Source organism: Urocitellus parryii, chromosome 6 (assembly GCF_045843805.1).
Source record: "Urocitellus parryii isolate mUroPar1 chromosome 6, mUroPar1.hap1, whole genome shotgun sequence".
Classification (NCBI taxonomy): Eukaryota; Metazoa; Chordata; class Mammalia; order Rodentia; family Sciuridae; genus Urocitellus; species Urocitellus parryii.
The window spans coordinates 95,972,481-95,982,773 of record NC_135536.1 but is presented as its reverse complement, the minus strand read 5'-3'; positions in this window follow the sequence as shown (position 1 = coordinate 95,982,773).

Below are 10,293 nucleotides of genomic sequence, written 5' to 3'. Positions count from 1 at the left end.
TACACAAACAGAGCACAATTTTTCATATCTCTGGTTGTATACAAAGTGTATTCACACCAATTCGTGTCTTTATACATGTACTTTGGATAAGAATGTCCATCACATTCCACCATCATTTATAACCCCATGCCCCCTCCCTTCCCTTCCCACCCCTTTGCCCTATCTAATGTTCATCTATTCCTCCCATGCTTCCCCTCTCTACCCCACTATGAATCAGCCTCCTTATATCAGCATTTGGTTTGGGGGGATTGGATAACTTCACTTAGCATTATCTTCTATAATTCTGTCCATTTACCTGCAAATGCCATGATTTTATTCTCTTTTATTGTTGAGTAATGTTCCATTGTGTATATTTGCCACATTTTTATCAATTCATATATTGAAGGGAATTATTGCATTTCTCCCTGTTTGTTTGTAATATACTCTTGAATTGTGTATCCCAATTATTATGACACACATCATGACTTATTAGAATGTACTTTAAATTAATATTTTATTGCCTTTACAAACAATACAAAGACTTTATAACATATTGTGCTGTAGTCTGGCTGGGCACAAAATCATGAGCCACTCAAGCAGGAACAAACTTTATTTCTGAAACTCCCGCCAATGCCACGCACGCTCCCAGGAAATATGCGGAACCACACATGCGGCGTTCTCCAGGGCCACACTCCACCAACAGGAAAATCCCTCCTCCGGAAATCCCTCCTACCGCAGTTCCCCAACCAATGGGAACTCTCTGGGAGTCCTGCTAGACCTCCAAATTAGCAGGCCGAGGCAGATAGCAGGGGTCTAATATCCAATTGAATGCAGATCTTAACGTAATCATATCATCTCAATGGCTTGCTGGCGTCACCTTTCAACCAAAAATGCCATGCGTCATTCCTACTTGGCTATGGCTCTCAGCAATTTTGCACAATAAATTTCTATTATTTGTGCTTTTCCTATTATATATTCCAGTTTTACTTAGACTTTAAAACTCAGACGATATTATCATTGAAAATAATTAATATTTATTTGTATCTTTCATTAGAGTTACTTTTTGTTATTGTTCCATATTTCTTATTTGCTTCTTTATAGGATCATTTTCCTTCTGCTCAAATAATCCTTATTAGATTTTTTTTAGTGTATATCCAATAGTGGAGAATTATCAGCTTTGTTTATCTAACAAGAATATTTATTTTGACTTCATTTTTTTGAGGAATATTTTAGCTGAGTATAGAATTCTCTATCTATACATTTACCTTTCACTATTTTGAAGATGTGATTCCCACTTCCCTGGCTTCTGTTGATTCTATGGAAAAGTCATCTGTCTAATTCATGACATAATATGTTTTTCCTTGCTTCTTTTAAGAGTTTTCTCATTTTCTTTTGCTTTGATCAATTTGCTATGCGGTGTAAAGCAAGGATTTCTTTTCTCTTATCCTGCTTGAAGTTTGCAAATCTTGAATCTATCACTCAGTGTTTGATGGTGTTTTAATCAGTTTTGGAAAATTCTCAGAGAGTAGTTTTTTAAGAATTATTTCTTTTGCAACCTCATCTTCAATCACATTTATTTTAAAATTTTATGCAGAATCCCATATCTCATCTAATCTCTTTTTAAAATACTCTTTATAATTTTCCCCTCTCTGGGCTTTATTCTGGACATTTTCTACTGACCTGTCTTTCAGCTCATTAATCTTGTCTTCTGCTGTGTCTAATATGTTAACTCTATTCTTTTTTTTTTTTAAGAGAGAGAGAGAGGAGAGAGAGAGAGAGAGAATTTTTAATATATATATATTTTTTTTTAGTTCTCGGCGGACACAACATCTTTGTTGGTATGTGGTGCTGAGGATCGAACCCAGGCCGCACGCATGCCAGGCGAGCGCGCTACCGCTTGATCCACATCCCCAGCCCATTAACTCTATTCTTTAAATTCTTATTTTAGTGGATTTTTCCCCTAAAATTTCTCTTTGATAGGTTTTCACATGCAATAGCTTCGTGAAATTTTCTCTTTTACATATTTTGTCAAATATATTTTTATAATTATTTTAAGGTTTATATTTGATATTTCCAATATCAATACTACCCATTTCTCTGTTTCTATTATCTATTTTTCTCTTTTCACCCACTTAGGTTTTGTTGTTATTTGGTTTATAACATATCTAGTAAAGTTTAATTGAATGCTGGATGTAATATTAAAATCTATAAGGGATCTTTGAATGATGTCATCCTCTTCCACATAGAATTTAGGTTTTTTTCCTAGAAGGCAGATAACATAAGAGTTAATCACCTTGATGTAGTCAAGATACACCATTTTGGTTCTCATCCTTACCAATCGCTGTCTTTTGTTTGGTTTTATCCAGCTTTTATAATTGTTCCCAATTACTTTGTCATAATCAGAAGTGTGAATGCATATTCTCTCTGGGAGTAGTGATTTAGAGTTTTGGGTTTGTTTTTTTTTTAGAGAGAAAGTCAGGTTATTTCTATATAAATCCTGGTTCTGATGTCTTATCTGAGCTCTATTTGAAGGTCAATTTCTAGGATTATTCTTTAAACCTTAGGAATAGTCAATTCTTTTTCCTTTTGTCTTTGAAATTTTGATAAAGTTTTTTTATACTAAGTGGATCAGACAAATTATCTTCTCAATCCTTGCTACCACACCCCATTGTTCTTTAAAAGATGCTTATCTCTGAAGTGTATATTCTTCACCTTTCTTCTCATCTTTTCTTCTTATTTTCTAGCTTCAGACAACTGGAAAACAATTAGGCCACACCTGGCACAAAATGAATGTTGCTGAATGAATGAACAAATGAATAAACAAATGAAATCACTTCATTCTGTATGAATTAGTTGATAGAGTTCATTTTATTCTTTCCTTTCAATGTTAACTTCCTATTTTACTAAAAATTCATCTAAAGTACATAACTTGAGGTTACATTTCAAAAGTCTAAATTTAGTGAGACTGAATTTCACAAATTTTGGTTCATATAAGGTCTGACCATAAATTCATGCCCTGAATCATTTATTGGCCTGTCATATTGTTGGTCACCTAGAAATGAGTTTTGACAAATATCATATCTATACTTACTTGGCTAATCTTGACTGGTATAAACAGTTCTCACCATGTGATTTCTATTTGGGGACATAATATATCTGGAGAGACACAGCTAGATTGATTCATCATTTCTGATGTCATTCATAATGTCTCTCTCTTAAAGAGTAGACATAGAAACAGTCACTGTGTAATGCACTGAATTTCTGTCAGGGTCTTCTGCTCTGACAGTTTATCCATATTTGCAGCCTTTTTCCTGATGCTTCGATTGTTCTCCTTTTTGTCTTCCTGGTGAAATACTTCAGTGCTCAAAGGTGTTTTTATAAAGCTCTAATATCTCAACAACATTATATCCTTCTTCTGGTTTCAATTTGTTTTCTGGTACTCTAATACAATGCATGTGAATACAATGACTTATTTGTCTGTCTTCCTCTCTGGATTCTCACAAGAGCACAAGCATGTCCTCAGTCTTCGAACCATCTTCAGAACCCAAATAGCAAGTGATATATGTTAGATAACTCAGTACATTCTAAAAAATTATTTATTCTAATTAGTTATACATGACATCAGAATGCATTTCAATTTACTGTACACAAATGGAGCACAACTTTTCATTTCTCTAGTTGTACATGATACAGAGTCACACATGTAATCATACACATGCATAGGGTAATAATGTCTATCTCATTCCACCATCTTTTCTAGCTTATCCCCCACTTGGCACATCTTTAAAAGATAAAATTGTGTCATCAAGTTCACCTTTGAAGTATACAACTTAATGATTTTTAGTTTTTTTCATAAAGTTGTGCAAAAATTACCACTACATAATTCCATAATACGTTCATCAACCCAAATAGAAGCCCCATACCCACTGGCAGAGTCTCCTTATTTTCCATACCCTACAGTCCCTGGTGACCATTAATTTGTTTTCTATGGATTTCACTTCTCTGCACATTCCATGTTGATGTATACATCTGTATTTCACTGGTTTTTTTTGTGGGTGAATAATATTCTATTGTGTGGGTATACCAAATTTTGTTTTTACCATCAGCAGCTGATGGACACTTGAGTGTTTCCACTTTTGGACTATTATAAATAATGCTTTTATGAACATCTGTGTACATTTTTATATAGATATATGTTTTTAATTTTTTTGATACACATATATAAGGTAGAATCCTGGTAACTCTGTGTTTAACTTTTTGAGGAACTACCAAGTTATATTCCAAAGTTTCTGAACCATTTTGGATTCTTTCTGTAGTGCATAAGGGTTTCAATTTCTCAGAATTTTTGCCAACCATTTTTTAAAAATAGCTGCCTGTTTTATTGATGTAAAATGAGATTCCAACATGATTTTGATATGAATTTTTCTAATGAGTAATGTTGAACATCTTTTCATGTGTTTATCATTTTCCCATTTTTAAATGAAGCTGTGTTTTTATAGTTCAATTGTGATAGCCCTTTATAATTGTGGATACTAGACACTTATCAGATATATGATTTATAAACATATTCTCCCATTTTTAGAGTTGTCTTTTCATTGATCTTATCTTTGATGTACAAAAGTCTTTAATTTGATGAAGTTTAATTTATCTATCATGTCTTGTTTTCTTGTGCTTTTGAAGTCATACAGAAATCATTATTTAATCTGAAGTCAAAACTTTTATGCCTTTTTTCTTCCAATAATTTTATAATTTAACTTCTTACATTTAGGTCTTTGATCCATTTTGAGTTAATTTTTATGTATGGTGTGAGGCAGAGATTAAAATTCACGTTTTGCATGTGGATACACGTGTTCTGTATGTGGATATATGAATGACCTTGGCACATTTATTGCAGACTCTTCTTTACCCCCAATGAATTTTCTTGGCACTCTTTTCTAAAATCAATTGAATATAATTATATTGGGGCTTTTAATTTTATTACATTGATCTATGTGGCAATTCTATGGACAAATCAATTGATCATAAATATATAAATATATATTGGTTTTATTTGGGGGATCTCAATTTTATTATGCTGACCTATGTGTCTATTTGAAGGACAGCATCACACAGTCTTTATTACTGTAGCTTTGTAGAAAGTTTTGAAATTTTACTTCCTGCATGCACAGTGCCTCAAGGTTAGCCAGATGCAAAAGCACAGAACCTCCCACAGGTCTTTCCTAAGCATATGCATGGCCCTGGTTATGCACAGAGTTCTACATTGGCACCAGGCTTTCTACATTTCTAAGAATGCCTCACAGCTTTTCAAAGCTGCCTGTGGATATCTTATTCCCTAAATTGCTCCTTTTAAGCTCTGGTTAGCCTGTTATTTGTCCCAAATGCTATCCACTGTCTCCGGCAGTCATGATTATCTATGATTGTTTTTGACAAATTCCCCAGAAAAAGGTGGTTTTTCACTGGGCAAACTTTGTGTCAGGTCAAATAAAGACATCCATTAAGTGGAACTTCCCATTGTTTGTACCAATGAGTACAAATAATGATATTTCTTTGGAAAATGGCCTTGGAAACTTGAGCTAATCCCATTATGTCCCTTTCAGTCATTGCCAGACTACTAGTTTCCATGGTGATTGTAAGCTGTTAGCTTTTAAGGTTATCACAGCGCTGGGCAAGGAAAGGATGGAAAATGGGCAAATTAAATCACCACAAAGCTCACTTTCCTCATCAGGATTTGCCCATTTGCCTTGAATAAATTCTTTTTAGGTTTCTGTAAGTCCTTGGTCAATTTTGTAGTTCTAAAAAAGTTCATTCTGACAATATTTTTGCAAATGTTCTTGTTGCTTTTAAAGAGGAGAGGATTGGAGGAGGTCTTATCCCTACCATTTTTACTGACATCTTTGGCATGTATTTTTAAATTAATGAATGAGTAAATGAATTAATGGAAATATGTGCACCTACTGGAATGACCTCATACTCTCCAATTCAGTCAACTTACTCATTTTTTAAAAAAATGATTTATCTGCTACAACTTGTGTACTATGGGTTTGTTGAGTTCTGTAGCTGATCAATGCTGTAGTAGGAAATAGATGGGATGGAAATTGTCTTAAGTTTTGAGTTCTTTCATATTTACTATCCAGGTTTTTCTTCTCAAGTATGGAGGGCATCAGCAGCATTTCTGGTTTAATTATTTCCCATCATCTTTCTAGGGATTTCAACCATGGTCTTTGGTCTTGTGTTTGGAATCACATACTTTTTGTTCTGAGGGTTTTGTTTTTGTTTGTTTATTTTTTCCCCTTGCTTTGTTTTGCCTAATTTGAGCACCGTCTTGCCCTAAATTTAGAGCCTCTGAATCCTTTGCCTCATTAATGACTTCATTCTTTTTTGTACCCATTGAGTTTTCTAATGCAAATACCATAATGAATTTTGAGAATGAATCATGTGTTTCTGATCTTTCTTGACCAGAAATCTTCATAATTTTTCTGCTCTTTTCTCTGACTTATATTCTATATTTTTGCCTTCCAGATGATACAGTATCTAGTAAACTGTCAGGGAAAAGAGCAGATATATACTTTGTATTTTTACCTTAGAGATGATACAATTTACCTAGTAAATTTTTACTAGAGGTGTTTTGCTCGCCAATGTACTCTTCAGTGTTAACCTCTTATTAATATATAAAGACCATAAATTTTGCATCTTTAATTAGGTATCATTTTATAATTAGATAAAATTAATTCTTTTCAGCTAACCCCTGAAATATTGTATAACTAGACTTTTGGAGGCATACTAACTCTTCTATACACTAGGATCCAAAACACTAAATAAGTACATTTTAAAAACATTGTTTATAAAGTAAATATTTGTACATAAGATTATATTAAATTACTGAAATAAATTCTAATTCTGGAAGGAGAATCCTACGGAGAGTCTTTGCATATATTTAAAAAATCATTAAAAGAATTCCTCACTTGGGGATCCTTGAAATACTCTGTTCTTGATATTTTATTGTTTAACTAAGACTATTCTTTCTTCCACATTCATGTTTTGTTTTTTTTTTTTTGTCCAACCTCCTACTCCAAAAATGTATTTGGTCTAGTTAAATAAAATTACTGCTTTGGAATTTTTTCTCTTGTTGAATAATTACTTTTGGTTCCCCCAATAGCTACTAATATATTACATAGACATAATCTGTTGCTTTTATTTCACTCATGCAACCAGGAGTCATATGGACAACTAAATGGATAACTTCACAATTGCATTATGATTTCACACAGATTTTCTGTTTCTCTATTAGATACTTCATTCTTACTTCACAGTCTCTTAATTTTCCTTTATGGAATTTAATACTGAAATAGATAGGAAATATTTTTATTTTTGAATTCCAAAAATTCATTACTGAATTTTAGTACTTAAAACACTGCTACCAACTTGCTGAGGAAACTATTCTTGCATTTGTTTTTAAAACAATCACCTAGATTCACTTCAATTACATGTGTATTCCTGATAGGTTGGTGTTATGGTTTGGATGTGAGGTGTTCCCCAAAAGCTCACATGTGAGACAATGCAAGAAAGTTCAGAGGAGAAATGTTTGGGTTGTGAGAGTCTTAACCCAATCATTGAATTAATCCCCTGATAGGAATTAACTGAGTGGTAACTGAAGTGGAGGATGTGGTTGGAGGAGGTGGGAATTGAGATGTGACTTTGGGGTATATATTTGCCTCTGGCAAGTGGAGACCTCTCTCTGCTTCCTGATCACCATGTAACCTGCTTTCCTCTGCCACACTTTTCCATCATGATGTTCTGCCTCACTTCAAACCCAGAAGAATGGAGCCAGCCTTCTATGGACTAAGACTTATGACTGTGAGCCCTCAAAAAAACTTTTCTTCCCTAAAATTGTTCTGGTGGGTCTTTTAGTCACAGCAGCAAGAGTACTTTAACAGGAGATATTTCAACCCCTATTCTGTTTCTCTAAGGATTTATTTTGACTTCAAAGAGAGAAGACTAAAAGAACTCAAAAACAAAAGTCTTAACAAATCATTTCCTTCGTATCTTAAATTTGTATGTAGTGCATTCAGTGTTTAAAAAATAAAATAGGATTAGCCTATAAAGAATATTTCCCATGCTATTCATAAATAAGAAACCCTACCTTTTTATATGCTATATCATCAGACCCAATAACCTTAAGGGATGAATAACCCATAGTTTTTAGATGTTGAAACTGAGGCATAGGGAAATTGGGACCATTCTCATTCTTTACAGTATAAATACAGCAGAAAACAAACAAACAAACAACAACAATAACAACAACAAAAAACAGATAAGGCATTTCTGTTTTCTCTAAAGTTCTTATACAAATTCAACTAAAGATTTGCTATAGTTTATATTATTGGTAGGAATTCAAGTTTAATCTTCCTCCAAATAATTAAACTTGTTGCTGAATGTGAAAAGTGATTTTTGAAAAATCAGTTCATTTTATCCACTGTGGTTCTGAATTATTGAATATTACCAGCCAAATTAAGTAAATGTCAGGTCTCTCTCAGCAGTTGTTTTGATTTGCATTTCTCTAATTGCTAGAAATGTTAGACATTTATTTCATATATTTGTTGATTGATTGTATATCTTCTTCTGAGAAGTGTCTGTTCAGCTTCTTAGCCCTCTTATTGATTGAGTTGGGTTTTTTTTTTGGTGTTAATATTTTTTGAGTTCTTTATATATCCTGGAGATAGAGCAGATAGAGCAATAGCTCTATCTGATGTGTCTGCAGTAAAAATTTGCTCTGAAAACATAGGCACTCTTTTCACCTCATTGATTGTTTCTTTTGTTGATAAGAAGCTTTTTAGTTTGAATCCATCCCATTTATTGATTCTTGATTTTATTTATTGTGCTTTAAGGAGTCTTGTTAAGGAAGTTGGGGCCTAATCTGACATAATGAAGATTGGGGCCTACTTTTTCCTCTGTTAGGAGCAAGGTCTCTGGTCTAATTCTTAGGTCCTTGATCCACTTTGAGTTGAAGAATAGACATTTAGTTTCATTTTGTTGCATATGGATTTCTAGTTCTCCCAGCACCATTTGTTGAAGAGGCTATCTTTTCTCCACTGTATGTTTTTGGCACTTTTGTCTACTATGAGATGTGGGTTTGTCTCTGTGTCCTCTGTTCTGTACCATTGGTCTACATGTCTGTTTTGGTGCCAATACCACATCATGGTCCTTTCTAAGGTCTCAGAATGAATTAGAACACAATTTTGATTTATCAGAATTAGTCTTTTTACTTTATGTCTTGTAAAGCCAGACCAAATTACTGGGTAGGGTCCCCTTGACATCTGAGATTTGGATTGAGTATATTTCAAGGGAATAAAGAAAAGGTGCCAGCAGTTGGTCTTAATGTTTTGTGGAGACATGCATAACATATTTAATGATCTACAATTTAATTATATGAAAAAAATAGGATACTCATCAGGGGAGACTTTTCCTCTATAAATCACTGAATCTATATGCTTTTCTTCTTTCTTTTTGTTTAATTGACAAATATATACTTACAATGTGCATTATGATGTCTTGCATACATAATAAAATCAAGCTAATTAATATATCCATCACCTCACATGCTTTTCATTTTGTGTAGTGAATATTTAATATCTATTCTCTTAGCACTTCTCAAGCATATAATAATTTACTGGTTTGTTTCTTTACTGGAAATGAACTGAACAAGGAGAATTGAACATTGTTGTGTTAGCTATGCACTTTGAGACAGCATTGCTGGTTCACTTTTGAACTTCACCCAGAGCCACACTTTGATGAAAGACAAGACTATTTGATCATACTCCCATAGTTTTAATCATAATCCTACCAAATGTGTTATATAACTCTCTTTTTAGCTGTGCTGGTAAAGAATAGAGGTATAGAGCATCCATAATGCATATTTGCTTCTCTTGGCCTAAGTAATTCACATAATTCACTTTGACATTGCTTATGGAAACTAAAGAAGGCAACTATTCTTTCTCCATTTTTATCAAACCATTAATGGTTCACACCTTAGGTGGGAGATAGAGGCTTCATCTTCTGACTGGAAACAAATCTTCGAACAAAGTTAGATCTAAATATTTGGTTTAACCAAGTTACCTATAGTTTAAGGATTCCAAATAACTATTTCTCTCCTCCAAGGTTGTTACTATTTTCATTGAGAATTTATTTCCATAGAAAACAATCTGTTTTACATAGGGCCAATGTCATTGATTAAATTTTTTTGAGCAGCACCGATTGCTACCATCTGTGGTACTGTACAGTCCTGAGCCCTTCTAAATGTAGAATCCAGCTTTTTCA